We start from the raw sequence: 22682 nt of genomic DNA, 5'->3' as shown, positions 1-22682 counted from the left end.
GCAGATGACACGGTGGTTTTATCGGAATCTAAAAGCCCCCAACTTGCTCTTACTAACCTACAGTTTCACATCAACATAGTATCTGCTTAGTGTCAACTTTGGAGAATTAAAATTAATACCGCGAAATGTAAAATTGTCCAATTCCTTCCAGTCTGCTCCTCCGCAAAGTACTTGGGAGTTACCGTAGATGATAGGCTCACCTTCAAAGAGCACGTAACTAACCAAGTAAATAAAGCAAACGGAGTTTTCATGTCGCTTTATATTGTAAGAGGTAGGAAATGGAAATTGAGTTTAAAAGCTAAACGCATAATCTATCTCACTATGATTAGGCCAGTTATGCTCTACGCCGCCCCAGCGTGGGCAGTTGCCAATAAGATGGATAGGAGAAAACTAGAAGTCCTTCAAAACAAAATTTTGAGAGCCATCACTAACGCGCTCTGGTTTGTACGAAATAGCATCATTCACGCAGACTTGAAAATAAAGCCCATTCCTCAATAAATCCTTATGGAGGCGCACAACTTCTTCGAAAAAATGGATAATTCTCCAGTGCACATGCTAAGAGAACTCGGTAATTATGACCTTACGGTGGACAGCGTGGTGAAGAGACCTCGGTAAATTCACCATAATGCGCGGTGGTGATGTAAATATGTAAATAGTGTACATATGAAGTTGTGTTTTGTGATCTATCTAACCTTATTTAACCAAGGACTATGTTACTGCCAAAATTGACTATTTGCCTGGAAGCAGGCTAGAGACTCTGAATTAATTAATATGTGTAAAGGACTGTATATTGTGTGATCTCACCACGCCCACCGCTGTGGTTCTACTCCTGATTCGCTGCTAGACTGCTACACGCACACACACACACACACACACACAAAAAAAAAAAGAAAGAAAGAAAAGAAAAGAAAGGGGAAAAAAGGAAAAAAAAACCTTACGCTACTATCCTGACCGAATGCATCATGCATGGACTTGAATGCTGGATGATTTTGTTTCCCAAGTACTAATTTCCTAATTTTCGTATATTCAGCTTGACTTTGCCACGGAATGATTGCGCCTTGTTCTAATGTCACGCCCCCGGGCGAGGTGCAGTAGCACCTTAATGTACTAAAAACCGTGAATGGCCTTCATAGGCGGCACAGATTGAACAGGTCAAAACTGAAAGTAGTTGTATACCTGAGGTGAATCAGACCTTAATGCCTAAAAAATGACAAGCTTTAATTGCCGTTTTAACTGCGTCTATTTCCTTTTCCAAGTCCATAAGCTTTTCCGTGTAGTAATCCGAGTTATCATTATTATGCGATTGAGATTGCGGGAGAAGCCCAACACAACTCTCCGTAGTAGCAGATGTCTCAGGCGGGACGCCAACGTCCATCCGTGCAAGATATTCGCCACTAGAACTCGTCTCCGTCGGAGCGCTCATGATGCGCACCTTTACGTACGAGGATCAAGGACCAAATGCAGTATTCTGGAGTAAAGTAAGAGAAAATAAGAGTAAAATCATTATGTACAGATCAAAATTTTCACTAACTTGGTATTAGGTGGGGAAATTTTCGTTTCCACTGAATATGTAGGCTGCGAAAGGTCGTCGAAGAAATCGATCATCGGTGAGAACTTCATAATGAAACATGTTGAAATGATTCATGAAGTTACATTCCTGCGCATGTTTGAGGAATTTATCGTTAAGTTTTCGCAGATGTACCGCGATGGTATCGATTTTGAGGTCCTCATGGAGGGTCTTGTTGTGGACATAATAGTGTGCGTTCGTGATAATACGTAAGAGTTTATTTTGAAGGATTTGGAGTTTGTTTACGTCTGAGTCTTTGGCTGCCGCCCAGGTAGGAGATGCATAAGTCAAAATAGGTCTAATCGTGGAGAGATAAACAAGTCTTTTCTTCCCCAAATCCATTCTATAGTATTTACCGAGTACAGTGTAACAGCTTTAAATAATATTAAAATCTTGTAGTTTAAATAATTTAAGTAGATGAACATTAAGGTATTTGTGAATGGCAATATTTGAAACCAGACTCGAGTGCCTCGTGCGACTCTCGCACGAAGAATGCAATTTATTTTTAAATGTTAGAATATGTTTTCTCTTCTTGTTTGTATGTCGCCATTTTCTTGTTTGTATGTCGCCATTTTACAATATTTAACACTACAGGCCTGTAGTGGCCTGTAGTGTTAAATAAAAGTTATTGTTGTGTTCCATCATTGGAGTTGCTAACATATCGCCAAAGAAGTATTACAGTCATAATTATTTTGGAGGCACCGACCCAGATCGAATAATCGTGCGTATTTTTATTTTATTAGTTCATCACTGAACGTAATATTAGTGATACCAGGTTATTACTTCCTGTTGATATTGAATTACCTTATTTTATTAGTTCATCACAGAACGTAACTTCCTGCTCATATAGAATTGCTTTATTTTATTAGTTCATCACTGAACGCAATATTAGAGATACCAGATTATTACTTCCTGTTAATAATAAATTGTCTTATTTTATTACCGTATTTGATATTATATTTAATATTCATTTTAGTTGTCCATACGGTAGATATATATATATTGCTCTGTTATTATTCTTATTTTAAACACAAATAATGTGGTAGAGAGCATGAACTTCATATAATTTAAATATTTCATTTTTGAGCTATTTTGAGGAAATATAAGGAACACAGTGTTCGTTAATTTTAAACATAGAAACAATGTCTTACTTAGGAAGAGCTCGTAAGAAAGATTTGCAAAATCTCGCAGCTGAACTGGGAGTTCATGTGACTGCAGATTTGAAAATAGTTGATTTAAAACAGAAAATTGTTGAAAGTAGAGATTATGATGAAGTCTTCGTCAAAGGAGTCTTAGACACAATAATAGAAGAACGGAAAGAGAGGGAGGAAAGAGAAGAACGTAGGAGACAGGAAGAAGCAGAAGAGCGGAGAAGGAACGAACAGTATGAATTAGAGAGATTAAGACTTGAAGCAGAGACAAAGTCTCAAAATATCGGACAGATCCGGCCTAAAACGGAGCTGCGTCACCTTATGCAGAAATTCGATGACAAGAAAGGAGATATCAGTCTATATTTGCTATTGTTTGAAAGGCAAGCAGAATGGGCTAAAATTGATAAAGAAGAATTTGTATTTCATTTACTAGGACTACTTCCTTACGAAGTAACCCAGTTAATAGCTAGAGAACCCTCCGATAAAGCTAAAGACTATGAACACGTGAAAAATTTATTGTTAAGATGGTTTAAACTAAGCCCGGAAAAGTTTAGGCAGAAATTTATGAAACATCAAAAGAGTACCGAATCCACATGGGTGGATTTCAATTATGAAATAGAAAATTATTGCAAAGAATGGATGACTGGTCTAGGAGTTAAGACTTTTGATCAGTTGCTAGATTTGATGGTGCTTGACCAACTTAAACGTCGAGTTCCTCCTGAAATTCGAGATCATTTTTCTTGATGAATGGGTAGAGATGATTTCATCTAAAACATTATCTGAAAAACTTGATGCCTATGAAAACGTTTGCGAAAACTTTCAAAAAAGGCCTGTAGTGGATCGGCAGAAAGAAAGATACAATGCACTAACTCAAGGTAAATTGAGTTCAGATAATAAAAATAAAACTGAAAAAAATTGTCATCAGGATTTAATTCGCAAAGCTGGTTTCATAGACCTAGAAGTCCACGTCCAGATGATAAATATGAAAAACGAAAAACGCCACAATGCTATCAGTGTGGGTCCTATCAACATTTAAAACCCCAATGTCCAAAACTTAAGAATAGTACTGAATCTCCTTCTAATCTTAACAGAATTAGTGAAAAACCAGAGGATAAATGGTACTTTTCCGTTTCGCCGGCGCAAATCTCGCCAAGCAGCATCAACAACATACATTATACACACAAAAAATATTAAAAAAATGTTAGTCCTAAGAATTCTTTTTTTGAAGGCATAAACATTTTAATATCGCTTAAAATTTTATAAAAAGCCAATAAATAAAGACAATAAATTTATAAAAAGACATTAATTTAAGAATTTACTATGATTTCATGGTTCAACCACTGTTTCGCCGGTTCATATCACGTGACCCCAAGCGATTTCATCTCACGTATACTACTCTACAAAAATATAATGCTCTCAGTAATTATCTACATTAATTTCAAGTTAAATCTTAATTTGGAACACAAGTTTAAATGCAAGAAATACTTCAATTCGTACGAATAGCTTACTCAGAAATTATGTAAAACTGCAGTGCTTTACTTCACTAATGCATTCTCATTAGAATTGATGAATTTAACCCTTGACTTTACCTTTTCTATATTTTCGGCTTCGGGTAAGCGCTGTGATTGCATCCTAATTGATTTAATTGCCGAAAATGGCCTTAGACATAAAACTGAACTATCTGAATGAGGCGTAAAAGGTTACCAGCGAGAATATTCCGTTTGGCATCGGTTGTACCATTATTGACGACTTTATCGCTTGCGCCGGCAAAACGGAAAAGTACCGGATAAATTTCTATTACCTTATACTAATATGGGTTACGTAAATGGTCATAAAATTCCTATATTAAGGGATTCAGGTGCTAGTATTGATATAGTTTGTCGCAAATACATCACGCCGGAAATGCTGACAGGAGAAAATATGTGGGTGCAACAGCCGTTAGATTTGAATCCAACCTGTGTACCATTGGCTGAGATCGAACTAATTGCGATCTTGGGCGAGTAATAACTAAGGCTGCCATTATTAGAAATGAACTCGACAAAGGAAGGTATTTATTAGGCAATCGAACTTTTGCACTGTTGAATAAACAAGGAAAGGAACCTGATAGTTGTCCTCACCAGGTTAATGTTGTTTCTACTAGAGCTCAAAGGAAAAGAAAAATAGCTGAAGAGCAGATCTTGGAACCGATGAAGGAAGAAAATAAAGCATCCAGAGATGTATTTGAAGAAGAAGTTAAATCACCAGAATTAAACGTGGAAGATGTTCACGAAAATTTGAAAAACGATAAAAAAATTAATATTGAGAATCACTTTGCAATGCAGCGTTATCATCATCTTTCGGCTTTTGATTTAATATCAAAGCCGCTACTAATAGACGAAGAAAACAATTGTCGAAAGCAAATGACAAATGAATATTATCCGAAAGGCACAGATGAACCGAGGAAAAGCTTTGCTGTGAATTATAGCCGAGGAACTGGTCCACCATGGAAGAGATCTAGGCGCCGTCAAGAAAAAAAAAAAGAAAACTAATTTGAACACTGTCCATTTTCTTCCTATTTTTAAATGTGGTGTAAAAATATTTGTTTAAAATTTAAAATTTTCGCCCTGAAAATTTGGAAACTTATGAGAGAAGTTATCTTTTCTCTTTAAGCAATTGAGCAAGCCGAGCTTATAAACTTCGAAATTTACAGAACTTTTCCCTTCGGTAAAAGTCTCTCCGTTGGGGGAGAGGTTGCAACAGCTTTAAATAATATTAAAATCTTGTAGTTTAAATAATTTAAATAGATGAACATTAAGGTATTTGTGAATGGCAATATTTGAAACCAGACTCGAGTGCCTCGTGCGACTCTCGCACGAAGAATGCAATTTATTTTTAAATGTTAGAATATGTTTTCTCTTCTTGTTTGTATGTCGCCATTTTTGAGTGTTAAATAAAAGTTATTGCTGTGTTCCATCATTGGAGTTGCTTCATATCGCCAAAGAAGTATCACAACAGGAAGCAAATACTTGATAATTTTTAGTGCAGTGGTTCGAACATGGTTAATATGGTCAGTCCAAGTAAGACAATCATTAAGAGTGACTTCGAGATATTTGGCACTTTTCTCTATAGGAACTCTTTCATTAAAGAGGAGAAGGTGATTCTTCAGTTGCATATTTCTTTTCCTTCTGCGAATGATCAATAATTGAGATTTTTGAGCATTAATCTTCACTTTCCAATTCGCGCACCATGACTCCATACTTGGAATGATGGCTTGTAGTTTCTTAATAGCAAAGTTAATGTTCGCAGACTTAACTGCCAGGGCAGTATCATCTGCGTAACATGCAAGGATAGAGTCGTTACTGTTGGGTTTAGGGAAGTCTGAAGAATTTATTATTATCACAACAAAAATGCTTGGTAAAAGCGCAGAACAGGTGCTTTTACCAAGCTTTTTTTTTTTTTTTTTTAGCTGCATCAATAAAGTTCAGAAGACGGAGCTGTGTGACGTCCATAAATGGGTGGGACTAAGCTTGTGACGTCCCACTATATTCTCCATAAACCTTATAAGAGATAGACGTGGGCGGGGCGCGCGTCACCGAAATGTCCGCAAGAAAGAGTAAGGACGATCTGGTTTACTTTGACACTGAAACCTATGGCGTTTGTACCACATAACTGTTTTTAATTATTAAATGTGATACGTTCTATAGTGATGACATTATGAAAGTCACAGTTTTTTTCAAATAGGATTTAATATACCTCATTAAAGCACTTTTTACTGCATTTCGCGCATTTTTTTCACGCGTAATTCTTGTACGAACATCTTTACTTTGGCAAAACGGAAAAAACTCTAAGCACAAAATTTGTGAACTTAATTTTGCGTACAAATAAAGTAAAATTAAATAAGATTGATAGTACGTGATGCTTTGAAATAAATAAGGTAAAATTAAACAAGATCTGATAATTTTTTTTTAATTTAAGGAACATTTTCAGGCAGTGATTTTCCAAACTATAATAACATTACAAAGCGATCATTTATTTGATTATATGATCATTAAATTATTAACATTAAAGTCGATTATTTATTTTAATAATTCATAAAATTCGGAGCATAAAATTTTCTGAGTGTAATGAAGAAAAAAGAAAAGATAAAATAAAATTTAGAAGCACTCAGATTTTATATTACGCCCAAAAGGGACCTTTTTTAACGTTTTGTGTGGTACCTATATTTATTGAATATCATGTTCTTCGACCGTACCGCATATGTACGCATATGTATAACGACCTGCACAGGCATCGCAAGATCGGCACCACTTTTGCACGTCATCCTTTGCATTATTCCAGTAAAAGCGCTCACGAACTCTCTGTAAGGTCTTCATAATTCCAAAGTGACCTCCTGTAGGGCTGTTATGTAGTTCTTTAAGGACATCAGGAATGCGGGATCTTGGAAGTATCAGTTGCCATCGAAATGTCTTCCCATCATCCGATTCGAATTTCCGGCATAAGACGCCGTTTCGAATGTGAAGTGAATCCCAGAGTGCCCAGTATTGTTTTGTTGTAGGACTACAGATAGAAATTTCCTGCCAGGTATATTTTCTGTTTGATGACTCCATTAAATCAATTATGGATTTAATGTCGCTATCTTCCAGCTGGTCTTTCCTGACTTCATCATCACTCCACGGGTCTCGAACAGCCGATGTTGATGTGATAATTTGTCTTGCGACCGAAGTCAGCAGCTCGTATTTCGCTTCCACCCTAGAACAATATCGGCAGCATTCTGGGCAAGGTCGTCTAGACAGGGCGTCGGCGTTCCCGTGTGATGATCCCTTACCATGACGTATAGTGATGTCATATTCTTGAAGTACATATGTATCCACCTGGCTGTATCCACCTGGCTATTTGACCCTCTGGATTCTTGAAATTTAAAAGCCAGGCCAATGAGGCATGGTCCGTGCGGAGGAGGAATTTTCTGCCGTATAGATAACGATGGAAATGTTCTACAGCTTTGACTATGGCGAACAACTCTTTCCTGGTGACACAGTAATTCCTCTCCGGTTTAGACAGGCACTTGCTCCAGTACGCCACTACACGTTCTTGGCCGTCTATTTCTTGGGACAAAACCGCACCGCCGCTTTAATTGCTCGCGTCCGTGTCGAGAATAAATGGTCTGTCGAGCTGAGGATACGTCAGGATTGGAGCAGATGTTAAAGCTTCTTTTAAGTTGTTAAATGCATCCTCGCATTCTTTTGTCCACAAGAACGTTTGCTTGCTCTCTGTCAGCTTGTGAAGGGGTCTTGCGATGGAAGAAAAGTCCTTCACGAATCTCCTATAGTAGGTACAAAGCCCTAGGAAGCTTCTCAGCTTATGGACATTTTCGGGACGTTTCCAGGATTTAACCGCTGATACCTTTCCAGGATCCGTGCGCACACGTTCTGCGGGGATGACATGTCCCAGGTAAGTCACTTCCTTTCGGAACAATTTGCATTTAGCGGGACTCAGCTTCAGATTGGCTTCTTTCAGTTTCTGAAGCACCTTCCTAAGATTTTCTAAATGTTCTTCAAAACTCTTTCCGACGATGATGATGTCGTCCTGGTATATCAGACAGGCTTCGTAGGAAAGACCTTTCAAAGCAGTCTCCATGAGGCGTTTGAATGTTGCCGGCGCATTACACAGTCCAAACGGCATCACCTTGAATTGCCAAATCCCTTGTCCCGTAGTAAATGCCGTCTTTTCTCGGTCATCATGATGTATTTCTACCTGCCAATACCCACTCTTTAAATCAAGTGTTGAGAACCACTTGCTTCCAGAAAGAGTGTCTAGAATGACGTCAATTCTAGGAAGAGGGTAACTGTCTTTCTTCGTAACCTCATTCAACCGGCGATAGTCGACGCAAAATCTTGTTGAGCCGTCTTTCTTTCTGACAAGAACAATGGGAGATGCCCATGGACTTGCTGAAGGCTCGATGACATCACCTTCTTCCATATCCTTTAAAAGTGTTCATACCTCTTCCTGTTTAGCAAACGGTAGACGTCTTGGATGTTGCTTGATCGAGGGAGGATCGCCGGTATCGATTCTATGTTGTGTCAAACTAGTTCGACCCAGGTCAGAAGACGAGCGGGAGAAAACAATTTGAAGATCTTTAATGACGCGATCGGCAGCTTCCTCTCTTTATCGTTTAATTACGTATTCTGCAATAACTCATGTAATGCTCTGAGGACACGGATTCCGGGATGTTACTCTTTCTTTCAACGCTGGTTACTGAAGTACATGTTGCAACCACTTCACCTTTCTTAATAGTTCTCGCCTTCTCAGTTACATTGGCGACTCTCACCGGGATAACCGTTCTGGATAGGTCAACGAGTGTTGAAGCTACTAGTACTCCTTTTGGGCTGTTACAGTTATCGGGATATTCTATGATGCGGTAGCGGAAATTTCTATTTTCGTCTATGGATCCAGGAAGTAAAAACTCGGTTCTTGCGAGTATTGTGATATCATCTTGAGCTATAATTTTCTGGATAGATTTCACTCCATCATTAATTCCGAATAGGGCTACGTCCTCAGATGTAGAATGCAATTCGTTATTTTTAAAGTCCAAGGAAAAATTGTATTTCCTTAGAAAGTCCAATCCGAGTATGCAAGAATCAGTGATCTCTGCTACATATGTCGTGTGATGGTAAGCGGCACTTCCAAACGTGATGTTAACGTTTATTTTTCCATCGATGTCGATTTTCTCACCGGGCACAGTCTGGAGGGTAACACAGGGCGGCGTCCAGATAAGTTTGTTTCCCAGTTGTTGAGCCAAATCATTTCGGATGATGGTAACGTTGGCTCCTGTATCTATCGTCATATTGCAGGGAACTCCATTAATATGTCCTATTATGAAAAGTCCATTACTGCCGCCTCTCACTGCAAAAATCTGAAGCGCTTTAAACTGGGGCTTTTTATTATCTGGCAACCTCCGCCCCGCGAGATGGCCACTAATTAGTTTCCCTGCTGCTTGTTAGAAGCGGTTTTAACATCCGTACCCTGGGGTATTCTGCAGTTTCGTCGTATATGTCCTTCAGCACCGCAGTTCCAGCACTTAACGGTCGGTTTCTTCTCACCAATATTCCGTCTCAAGGCGTTCAGTTGTCTAGTTAAATCGTCTAAACGATTAACTAGACAACTGATCCCCCGGCTCCTGGACTTCAGCAGCTCTGACTGGGTGGCGGTCTCGACGAGTGGCTTGCTGGGTTGCCTCGAATTTCATGGCGTAAACTAAAGCGCTTTTTAAATCTTTTACATCCGCCATTCGTAGAGCTTTCTGTATTTCAATATCCCGGATGCCGTCGATAAAGTATTGCAAGGACAGGATTTTCCTTGTTTCTGTCGGGCATTCCGAAAAGGCGAGATGGGACAGCCTTTCAACATCCGTGGCGAGCTCCTGAAGTGTTTCGGTAGGCTTCTGCTGACGAGATTTTAATTGGAGCCTGCTGTAGTCTTTTAAACAGTTCTCCCCAAAGCGCAGCTCCAAGGCGCCGGACAGAGCTTCGAAATCTAGCCTTTGATTTTCGGGAAGCGTCTGCAGGATATCCGCTGCGTCTGCTCTCAGAGAAGCGGCGAGATGATAGGCCTTAGCTTGGGAATCCCATCCATTCGCATCCGCCACGATAGAAAATTGTGTCTTATACACCTGCCAGGAGGTCTTCTGATCATATGGCGATAGCTTCAGAGAGGGATGAGCAAGCGTTGGTAAAAATTTAAAACCATCCGAATTGCTACCTGCCGTCGCTACGAATTTCTTTAAAGTATCGACTTCTTTCGCAACGGCTGAAACCCTATCATCAATTTGTTGCTCGACGGCAGAAACTCGCTCTTCTATATGTTCTTTTACAGAAGAAACTCTTTCTTCTATTTCTTCTTTCACCGAAGAAACTCTTTCTTCAATTTGAACTTTTACGGAAGAAACTTTTTCTTCAATTTGCCCAACTTTATTTTCAACCACATCTATTCTGCTTCCATAGCATCGAATTTGGTTTCTATTATGCAGGCAATTTCTCTTTTCATTTCGTATTGACTTTCTTCAATCTTTACTTGTACGGCTTTTAAATCTTCTTTAACAGATTCCTTAACAACTTTTATTTCGTCTTTAAACGTTAATTGACCAGCTTGACTAGCCTTCATCTCTTCCTTAATCATCAACTGCCTTATCAACTGCCTTAATTGCTCTTCCATCGCTCTTGTTATTGGCATTCAAACCCCACTCTTGACACCAAAAACTGTTGCGTGCGTACGGGTTCGTTAGGAAATGAATGCACAAGTCCGATGAAAAATGAACAAAAATTTATTATTATCACAAAAATATGATTAAATATCCTGAAATAATCGTGCAGTATCACAATATATCACAGTAGTTATCTTTTAATTACTCAAACGTTCAAGATAACTTAATTTAAAACAGCTAAAGAAAGCTAATCCGCGAATTCCCTACAGTCAACAGGAGCAGTTTTCTAAACAACAATAAATTAAGTAACTCCACGAACTGAGATGTTTTCCTCCTTTTATAAGATTTTAAAATCACGCGCTAGAATTTTCTAGTACTTTCTCGAAATCAAAAAGAGATATTTATTTATTTAATGTTAAAATGCACGTGCTCTTGTATTTTTAATTTTCCGCCTTAGCTTTCTTTTAATATTCGTCACGCGCTGCACTGCGCGGGAAATAAAACCATTTAATTTATAATTGAACTAACATTAGCTTTTTAAATACGAAATTCATAACAATTCAAATGGTATTGCTAATTTAGTGAATTAAATTAGCAATACCATTTGAATTCCCAGTTTTTTAAAATTTTCCTGTCCAAAAATTGAGTTAAGAATTTTTACTTTAAAAATTCACTGTATTGCACATACGCTCTCAGAATTTAAATGATATTGTAGATTAGTTGGCAACAATAATTAATCATTTCTTTGTTTGCATTAAATTTCATTTAAATTTATTAAATTTAAATTTGCTTTTTACGAACAGAGAATATATGTTAAATTCAAATTTCATTCCTTGCAGCAATGGCGCAAGAGAATTATTTAAAATTAAATTTAACCTTATTTTATTCTTTAGAAGCAATTTTGTTTGTACTTAGAAGCTTTTAGCGCTAATTACCTAGTTTGTTTCTCTTTTATTTTTTTTTTTCAAAATGCATTTTTCGAGTTCTAATAGTTTGGTTTTAGTTTATGAATTATAATTTTTACACTTATCTTTTTTAAAAAATTGCTGTTTAAATACAATAGTTTAATTTAGTGAATTAAATTAGCAATACCATTTAAATTTCCAATTTTTAAAAATTTTCCTGTCCAAAATTTGAGCTGAGAATTTTTAGGTTAAAAATTCACTGTATTGCATGAGTGTTTTCGTGGTTTTCCCCATGTGTAACGTGTATACGAGTCAGTTTCCCTTAGAAAGTCCTCCACGAAGGCATCCCTCCCCTTAGGCAGATAGCCCTAGTGTGCTTTGCCATAATTAAATACACACACACATACACACACATTCCTTACAGAAATGGCGCAGGAGAATTACTTAAAATTAAATTAAACTTTATTCTTTAAAGTAAATAATTATATTTTTGAATTTATGTTGAAAATCTTGAATTTTTGATAAGAACTTTTAAGTGAATGAAATAATTTTGAAAATGTAGCGTAAAATATGATAAACAAATAGTGTTTTTGAGTAGTATTGTAGGAATCATAAGTAGTACGGAATTATGTTAATTGATTTTAAAATTTACAGATCATAATATGTTCAGATGAACTTCGAGGGCTCTAACTTTTTTTTGTGTGAGTGTATATAATGTATTTTTTTTAATAAATCGAATATTTTAGTGCAGTTACAAAAGGCCAGTTGGCTTTAAAACAAGGAACTTAAGCATATACAAATAACTACCGCGAGCGTCCCGTAACTATTTGGTGAGAATTTCGTACACTAATTCGTTATTGTGGATTTGCCCTAAGATGGAAATGATCGCATTAAGGGAAAGCTGTGGGATTTTCCAGTTTGTACAAAATAAGTAAATTAGGAATTTCAATAAGAATAGTATATTATTTCATATGACGTTTCAAATGAAAATTTAATTACGTTATAATATTTTGTAAATTTTTGCTATTTTATAATGTTAATGGATGTGTTTGAAATGTTTATATTTAAAAAGTTTTAAAAGCCTTCCCTAAACAGATATAATTATGAAATTTATTTCCTCATTTTGTATTCACAGAATTATTTGGTCCATATTATTACTGTAGGGCAGTGTAGAATTTAATATACAGTGGATTCAGGATAACCGGACCACATCGGGAAGCGATCGTTTTGGTTATAATAACCGGTTGTTTCGATTACACGAACATGTCCTATGTTGTAAGACGGGACGGGCTATATACTGTCGAATCCGGTTAATTGGACCACCGGATAATCGGACCAGTCGCTTTTTCGGACCGAATCCTAAAAAACCGAAACAAATCCTAAATATTATTCACTTATTTGGACCAAAGTTCTGTTTAATCGGACCAAACAACGTGAGAGCGAATAAGAAACAGAAGCCACAAGTCGGCCGCGTATAGCGGATGTACAGGTGGTCCGCGGCATATGGGAGGATCTGTAGCTGAGCTCACAAGAAGATCAGGAATTCCTTAAAGTAGCAAAACCAGTGGGAGCACAAGAGCAAAACCAGTGGGAGGTGAACACGTGCACCATTTTCTTTGACCTTTTTTTAAAACAGAGCTAGCAGTAGCCGCCCCACCGCAAATTGAAAAAAATGCGCCAAGATAAATTTTTGAATTTCTCCTTAAATTTCATGTCAACTTTAACAAAATTTAATATTTAGGCAGTTGAGTTATAAAATCAAAATATGGAAAAAAAGGGCTTTTCATTAGAAAAAGTCCGATTTGGGGTCAAAATACCTAGATTAGAACAACGATATATATATATCTAATATATATCCTAAGTCGCGCTTTCGAGACATGAAGAATACAATTTGAATTTCTTTAATTGGACCAGTAGAACGGGAGATATAAAACGGTTTCCCCCTTTTTTTTCACTGTGTACATAGATTATAGGAACTAGTTTTTGGGACTCGCAGATGTTAGCGCTCCGGCGCTAGTCCTAGATCTGGGTCCATCTAGATCTGGGTCAATAACAATATCTAGATCTGGATCAGATCTGGGTCCATCTAGATCTGAGTCGTGATCTTCAGCGCTCCTGCTGCTCTATCTGTAAATCGCATTCCTTCAAAGTCTTTCTTTTCATCGCTCTTACTTTAGCGACAAATTAGCTCCTGCGGAGTCTTGATTTTCGGAACTGTTCTTTTGAGTTTCATTTCGATTCTTTGAATACTGTGTCATAATATAGCTATGTATATTAGGTATTACCTTTTTTATGCACTATTACTGTACTATTTATGTAAAATAATAAATTATACTTTTATTTATTTACTTGTTTTACTAACATCTTGTAATCAAGAGCTGTGAATTTCTCTTTAATCTTTTTTAGAATTACTTAGTATATATTTATAAACATAAGTTTTTCCATCTAATGTATTTTTTCAAGGTTGCAGATCAAAATGTGGACCCTACCGAATAGTAGAACCTCGAGCGATATTTAGTATCATTTTTTAAAAAAAATTTTAAGAAAAGGAAAATACCGGTATTGTCAGCAGACAATTTCCTGTTCTTTGGTATCTGCCTCCAATTTAAAAATTTATTTTTACACTGTGGTTTGTAGTAACAACAAAATATCAATTATAGTAATGAAGCAATGTAAAAAAAAATTTAAAAAGTGAGTTTAGTTTTCATTATTTTTTGACTTCTAGCATTTTTTATTCCAGAATTTTATTATTGTTCTGCGTAGAAAGGTTTTTTTAGGGAGAAATTCACAGCTCTTGATAACAAGATGTTAGTAAAACAGGTAAATAAAAGTACAATTGAAAGAAATCAGTCCAGAGAGAGAGAGCGGTTTGGTTGAGTTCATTCCAGCGATCTGCCTACCGCTCTTGATCTACACCTGTTCTGAGCGTATTCATCATTGTAGTGAGCATTGAATCATTAGAAAGAACTGACTCACTTCAGTGAGCGAACGGTTCCGATCTGAGCCCTTAAAGGAGCGGTTTTGCGTGTCTCTAAATACAACACTGTATTTATTAGCACATTGTACTGTAGCGGCATTTCCTCATCCGTGTAACCTTTTAGCAAAATTTCCTTTTTTTTTAGCTCATTTTAATAAAAGAACACATCATCTCGTTTATATTAGTAAATCTTCTGGTCAAAAACGGGCTGCGATAGGTGAGTTACAAATTACATGTATAGATTTGAAATTTCTTCGTATGCTGGCCCTTCTAACCACAGTGCTACTCGAGTCAGTTCTAACTTCAGCTATTATTAGAATTCTAATTACTTTTACAGGATTTGAAGTTTCTGATTAATTCAGTCCTTTAAAGCAGACTTTTGTATATTGAATTTAACGCTATTCATGAGTTTTAAAAATACTGGAGTATTATTTTTATGCAAAACTTCTTGGAAAGGTGAGAGTTTATTTTTAAATAACTTTCGTATTCCGTCTGCAATATCTCCGAAGGGCGTGTTATCTCGTCGTACTTATTTTTATTCTTTCCGAAAACGTATGCATAGGTGATAAATAAATAGAAATCGCTGGTCTGTTACTGCGTTACTTCACTAGAATGAAAAACGTTTTATATTATAGTAAAGATTCTACGATATCATTTTTTACTCCAATAAACAGTTATAATAAGGAAAAAAAGAAGAAACTGAAGAGTTCCTTCTTGAAAGTATAGTTCAAGTATACTATAGAAAAATCTGATATTTGTATAAAATATATATTACTGAATACATAACAACAGCCAGCGACAATTATTTATTTATTTTCATACATTAAGAAATAAATTAAAAATTGTGAAATTTTTGCGAATTTTCTAGCAATAATTTAAATATCGTACAGCAAATTTTAAATAGAAGCGTTCTCTTCTAATTTTTGAACAGAAGCTATAGTAGACGCTATATTTAGCGCTATAGTAGGCGCTGCTTGATGTCATCACGTTAGTCTATGGCTATTTTAAAAACGCTAATCGAATGATGGCGTTAAACGATGAGAAAAAATATCCTTCAAAATTGAAATGGAATTTAACTAATTTAAAATAAAAATGCCCAGAAATATATAAAGAGGTATTTTCCCAGCATTTTAATTAGAAAAATGCAAAAATTCACTTATGAATGTTTTTGGAAATTATTTGATCTATGCTGTACGTCTAATTTTAATATTCAGGAGGTATCTCTTAACGGAAGACAACGTCCCAATGCAAAGAAAACAAAAAAAAAAAAAAAAAAAAAAAAAAAAAAAACCTCAGTTTGTTTCAGATGTTTTCAAGAAATTTTTCCAAGGGAAAAAAAAAAAATTCTGTAGAAATGTTTATTATTATTATTATTTTGAAGAAAAGACACGTGTGCCCGATCACCCTGAACATCGATAGTGATATTCAAAATGTGCGTCAACTGAGGTTGCTTTTTTCCGTAATTTTATCTGGTTGACTGAAATTGAAACCAAGCTGTTTGGCGACATTTTCTTGTCTTTTGCCAATTTTTATAATCCATTTTCACCTTATTTGGCGAATTTGTTTTAGTTTAAAAATTTATTCTGTAATCGCTTGATCACATTAACCGAATTTTGGATCACCATAAGCGATCTATTTTCCACCTTTTCGTATACAAACAGACAGGACTTCGGCAAATCAATAACAATATCTGAATGATATCATTAATAACGATCACATAAAACGGCGTGTACTGAATATTTAAAGTGATATAAATATCCATTTGCAGATTTTGAATTTGCTGAATTCTAACGCGTGGCTTTTGATCCAGAGTTAAAATCCAAAGAAATAAATCATAGTTTGAATCGTAGAATTATCTCCCATTTAAGATATTATTGATCGAGTCTTGATGTTGAGAGAATCTTGATGGTATTTTCGTGTCAAGATTCTAGACTTTTAAAGAAACATAAACATTACACTAATGTGAAAAAATATAATAGTGTATAAATAACATTGGTCCATTTAATTTATGTCAGTAGTAGTATCAATGAGTAGTGAGTAAAAATTACTAGCTTCTCGAATCTCAAGTAACATTAACCGTCTCGTGACATTCTTAATGCTAGTTATGAAATAATCTATCGTCATTTTAGATAACAATGTTACGCTACTCCCTCTACGTTGACGATCAGCATGTTTCGTTATAACATTGATATGCCTCTGAAGAATAGGTTCTTATTTTGAAAGTAATAGTATCATTTCCATGAAATTTCCATGATCAACATTAACATCTGTTGAGCTTCGCGCATTTTCATTCCTATGACTTCGGAAAGTAATTCCTCTTTTTCCGATAAATTAAACAGCATCAGTAATTATTTCCAACATTCACTTTCATTCTGTTGCATTTTTTGACGAATCGTCGACGTTTCTGAGAACAAAGTACTATATATGTCTTTTCCTTTTACATTCATAATATGTGCTTCTGTACATTTATTATAAGTTTTACTCGCTTCATGTTCATTCACGAGTTGTATTACTTGGCGCCAATCTCTCATTGCTTCATCAACAAAATTACTTACGTTAGAGCTGTCGGAATAAAGGAAACAAATGAAGCAGAAAATCTCTTTGTCTCTTTATAGAAACTCAACCATTTTCTAATACTTCCGTTAGAACGATAGAACACTAAATGAAAAGAAAAGACAAATGTTTTGAAGCTGAAGTTTAGCAGGAATGTTTGCTAATAAAATGTTGTCGATTTTGAGCTACTGTCGGTCGTGCAATATAGAAAACCGACAAATATTGAAAAGGACGATGATGATGCGCTTGTTGTTGCTACGGTACTATTTTTTATATTGGTTGTTTTAACAGCACCGAATTTTTCCAAGTTCCTCTGTTATGCTCGAGTATCGTACAATAGGTACGACGTTGTCCAGCTCAGTTGAAGTGGTGCCTCGGGAGCATGACTGAGGTGTTTCCTTAGACATGAAAGCACCGAATTGTCGTCACATGTGTTTGATAGTTCAGCTTCAAATGTTTCTGAAATGGTGTCTTCTTCTTCTTGTGTTTGCACAGTAAGTGTTGTGAAGATGCTGGTTTTGAAAATCCAGAATAAATATTGGTGATTTTTTAGCAATGTTTTGCAGAACCCTTGCGTAGTTTTTGTCTCTTTTCTCGAAATTTCTGTGCACTTCCTTTAATTTTTCGTTTATCCATTCTACGCATCTAAAAAATATCCTAAAAAAATTCAACTACAATATTTTTTGCCATCAACTTACATTATTCAGCGACACAGTAAAACTCGCTAGAGATTCTAATTACAGGTATAGTGCAATATTTTCAATTTCACAATTAAATTAGGGGGTGACTGCACTGTGTTTTCATAAATCTACTTTACGACTGTCAACGCTGTCGACTATAGGGCTCTACCCCTAACCAACACCATACAGCTGCAGTATCTCATGTGAGTGTGACATGCGGTACGCGTATCCATGTTTCCCACACACGCAGAGCTGTCTCGCCGAGTCATCTGTGTCGATTCGATCGTTCGAGTTTCTCTATCGGCCAGAAATTGTTCAGGCCCACTGGGCATCTTTCCCTATCCGCCACTGCATGGAGGGTCCTATCATTGGAAACATAAATAAAACATGTTACACTACATGGATTCAAAGTGGCTTCCCTTTATCCCAGTCATGATTTCAGACAAGCAGCTAAGATGCTCAAGCACTTTTTCAAGCATTCATAGGCTGCATTACTTTTTGAATACTTAAACTCCTTGATCGTTACTTAAAAAAAAATAATAATCCTATGTCTTTCGATGCTTTTTGTAAAAATGGCATCTCGCTTCTATGCTATTATTTTATCAAATGATTAGTTTTTCTGTTAATTTTAGATCCCTCGATAGTTACACAGGTAAAACAATAATTCTAATTTAAACGTTAATTGACAATTTATTGACAAAAATCAGCAACGTGAAAAGCAGATGTTAGTTATGTTACAGAGCTTTTTCTAGCCGTTATGCATGATGCTAGATGACTCAGTAAGGCATATACAGAGCGCTGCTATCTCACCGTCGCAAAGAATATGCGATGATGAATACTTATCTCAGGATTTAATAAATCCAGATTCATTGTCTTTTTAATCCTTTCTTAATTATTAACTTATATACAATTATATACCAACTGAACTCTACAAACATTCACATAATCAATTTTATGTGTCAACGTAATATGCCTACGACATTCATATCATTTCGACAGCCTTCCTCGCCGCCGTCAAAAGCATAGCATTGAGCAAGCAAAAACGGTTACCATAACATTTTGGATCCCTTTGAGCTTCACTATAAATTTCAAATATTCCATATGGGATGCATACTGCATTCCTGTTATAGAAATCAAAGAGAACAACAGTATTGCAAAAGAATTTATGTTATATGGGAATGATCATTATCCTGCTGAAAAATGGTGACTAGTAGCTGTAATATGAACGAAACCAGCATGTATTCTACATATCACTGTCTGTTAAGACCACATAACTGATAAGTAGGAATATCTGTTATTGTAGGAGATTACATCCAGCATCCACATTGATGTACGCATATTGCTGCAAAATACTATCACGTTCAGCATAGAGTCTTCGTAGCTTATGAACATTATTATTAAAATCTAATTTAGTTGATAATACATCCATAAGAATGATTGAGAATTCTCATTCTGTTAAGCTACCTGACTTAAGCTTACCAGAATTTGATGGTTGATTGAAAACTGGAGTAATTCTAAACAACAGTTTGATACTAAGTCAAACAACAAAAATCAGTGTTATAATTTCAAAATTTTCACAGGACTAGTTTCGATGGTTTTACCGAACCACCATCCTCAGCTGCAAACTCGCAAATGAACAAGATACGAAGTAATGATTAGATAAAATAAGAAAGCCTGGACAAGAATAAGTAAATGGCGCCATCTGTTGATGACACCAGAACTAAAACATAATTTCTTTAAAGGTCGAAGGCAAAGATGGATTGGAATTAGGATCGTTAACTAGAACAGAAAGATTTTTTTGAATGTGAAATGCCTCTAAAAAATCCAATTCTCCACTGAAAGATGTTTTTTGAATAATTTTGGCAGCAGAAAAATTGAAAGTGTGATTTTCAGACCAACAATGTATAGCAACAGGACACTTCTGTGTTTCCTTTTTTCTAACATATGCCTCATGATCCTTGACGCGAAATGTTAAGGCTCTCTTAGTTTCGCCAATGTAAATTAAGCCACACTGGCAAGGAATCCTAAACCCAGGAATTCATATCCGGAATGGGGTCCTTGAGTATGGAACTCGGAATTTTATTGATTCGAGAATAAACGACCCGAAAGTTTAATTTCTGCAAAATATGTGCAAATTTATAGCTACTTGATGAAAAGAAGGGAATGACAAGAGAATTTTTATAATCTCCTAAAACAAGAGTGTGCCTTTTAGTGTATTGAGATGAGAATTTTTTAACTGCTTGATTAATAATATTAGGTGAAAAGCCCCTGTCAATAGCTATTGCTTTTAAATAATTTAGTTCTTCATCAAGGGATAGTTTGGAGGAGCAAACTTGAAGAGCACGGGAAACATAGGAATAAAATGAAGCTAATTTTTGTTTAGTCGGATGATATGATTTAAAGTTTGGTGGAAGGCAAACCGATGAAGCTTTACCGTAAACCGTAGTACAGAAGTTGGATGTGTTGCATGTGACCAGAATGTCGAGAAACGGAAGAAGATTGCAAGTCTCAAGTTCAAAGGTGAACTGAATAGCAGAATCAATAGAATTCATTGTTTAAAGAACTTTATTTAAATCATCTTTAGTGCCTTCAAACAGGGTAAAAGTATCGTCTACGTAGCGGAACCATACCGGGAAGTTTAAAGTTTCAAACAATTTTGATTCATAATAATGCATGTAGATATCAGCCAGAATGGGACTGAGAGGGCTTTCTATGGCTAATCCCTTAATTTGCTTCTAATATTTATTTTGGAAAATAAAATGTGTTTGTTTCAAACAGTGTTGAGTGAGAAAAATTAGCTCATCAATTTGGATGCAAGAGAAATAAAATTCGCGAAGTCTGGTTTCTAGACATCTTAATGCACCCTCCACTGGAACATTGGTGAATAATGATTTTACATCAAAGGAAACCATGAGTAAATTTCTAGGAGAAATGTTTTTAACCTTTTTTTACAAACTCTATTGAATATTTTATGGTTAACCGTCATAAAAACACCCTTGCAGTTAAATCCAAAAAACTTCTTTTACAGTCTTCCACTTCAAATAGTTCAAAAAATCTTCCCATTGTAAACATTAAGCCAATAGTTAATATTTCTGATGTTAGTTTATCAGAAGAACAAAAGAGAATTCTAAAGTATAGTTTTAACTTCTCACAAACCTGTAAACCCTCGATTCCAAAGATTTTGGCTCCTATCGAAAAAACATTCAAGTTCAGTAAAGTTTCAGATTCACAGAAAGAAATGATTAGGCATCTTATAGCTCATAATGTGAAATTCAATAATAAACCTTTGAAACCAAATCTAACTGCGAGAGAAAGAGCTACAATGCACGAAATTCATTCTAACCCGGATATTATCATTTCAAAGGCCGACAAAGGTGGCGAGATAGTCGTCATGGATAAGAACACTTACATCGATGGTGTCACTAAACTCTTAAACGAAGAACCATATAATCCGATCCCTCATCTTCGGACCTGTCAAAAAGAAAAACTGCGATCAAATCTTCACAAATCATTTCAAACAACTTAAAACATTCGCTTATCCCATCTGTTGCGAATTCTGCCAGATTATATGCTCTTCCCAAAATTCATAAAAAATGGTATTCCTTTCCGCCCTATTGTATCAAATTTAGGTATTGCCTCGTATCCATTAGCTAAATATTTAGTTTCTAGATTTTCAACTCTATTAGACAATTACATTTACACCATAAAAAATTCAATAGAGTTTGTAAAAAAGGTTAAAAACATTTCTCCTAGAAATTTACTCATGGTTTCTTTTGATGTAAAATCATTATTCACCAATGTTCTAGTGGAGGGTGCATTAAGATGTCTAGAAACCAGATTTCGCGAATTTCATTTCTCTTGCATCGAAATTGATGAGCTAATTTCTCTCACTCAACTCTGCTTGAAACAAACACTTTTTATTTTCCAAAATAAATATTACAAGCAAACTAAGGGATTAGCCATAGAAAGCCCTCTCAGTCCCATCCTGGCTGATATCTACATGCATTATTATGAATCAAAGTTGTTTGAAACTTTAAACTTCCCGGTGTGGTTCCGCTACGTAGACGATACTTTTACCCTGTTTGAAGGTACTAAAGATGATCTAAATAAAGTTCTTTCAACAATGAATTCTATTGAATCTGCTATTCAGTTCACCTTTGAACTTGAGACATGCAATCCTCTTCCGTTTCTCGATATTCTGGTCACACGCAAACACATCCAACTTCAGTACTACGGTTTACCTTAAAGCTTCATCGGTTTGCCTTCCACCACACTTTAAATCATGTCATCTGACTAAACAAAAGTTAGCTTCATTTTATTCCTATGTTTCCCGTGCTCTTCAAGTTTGCTCCTCCAAACTATCCCTTGATGAAGAACTAAATTATTTAAAAGCAATAGCTATTGACAGGGCTTTTCCCCCAACATTATTAATCAAGCAGTTAAAAAATTCTCATCTAAACACACTAAAATGCTAACTCTTGTTTTAGGAGATTATAAAATTTCTCTTGTCATTCCCTTCTTTCCATCAAATAGCTATAAATTTGCACATATTTTGCAAAAATTTAACTCTTGGGTCGTTTATTCTCGAATCAATAAAATTCCGAGTTCCATACTCAAGGACCCCATTCCGGATATGAATTTTTTGGGTATTTATAGGATTTCTTGCCAGTGTG

The sequence above is a fragment of the Stegodyphus dumicola genome, chromosome 6, assembly GCF_044657685.1.
Source record: "Stegodyphus dumicola isolate Sdum_Otavi_A_Nest chromosome 6, ASM4465768v1".
In the NCBI taxonomy this organism is placed as follows: Eukaryota; Metazoa; Arthropoda; class Arachnida; order Araneae; family Eresidae; genus Stegodyphus; species Stegodyphus dumicola.
This window is presented reverse-complemented; position numbering follows the sequence as displayed.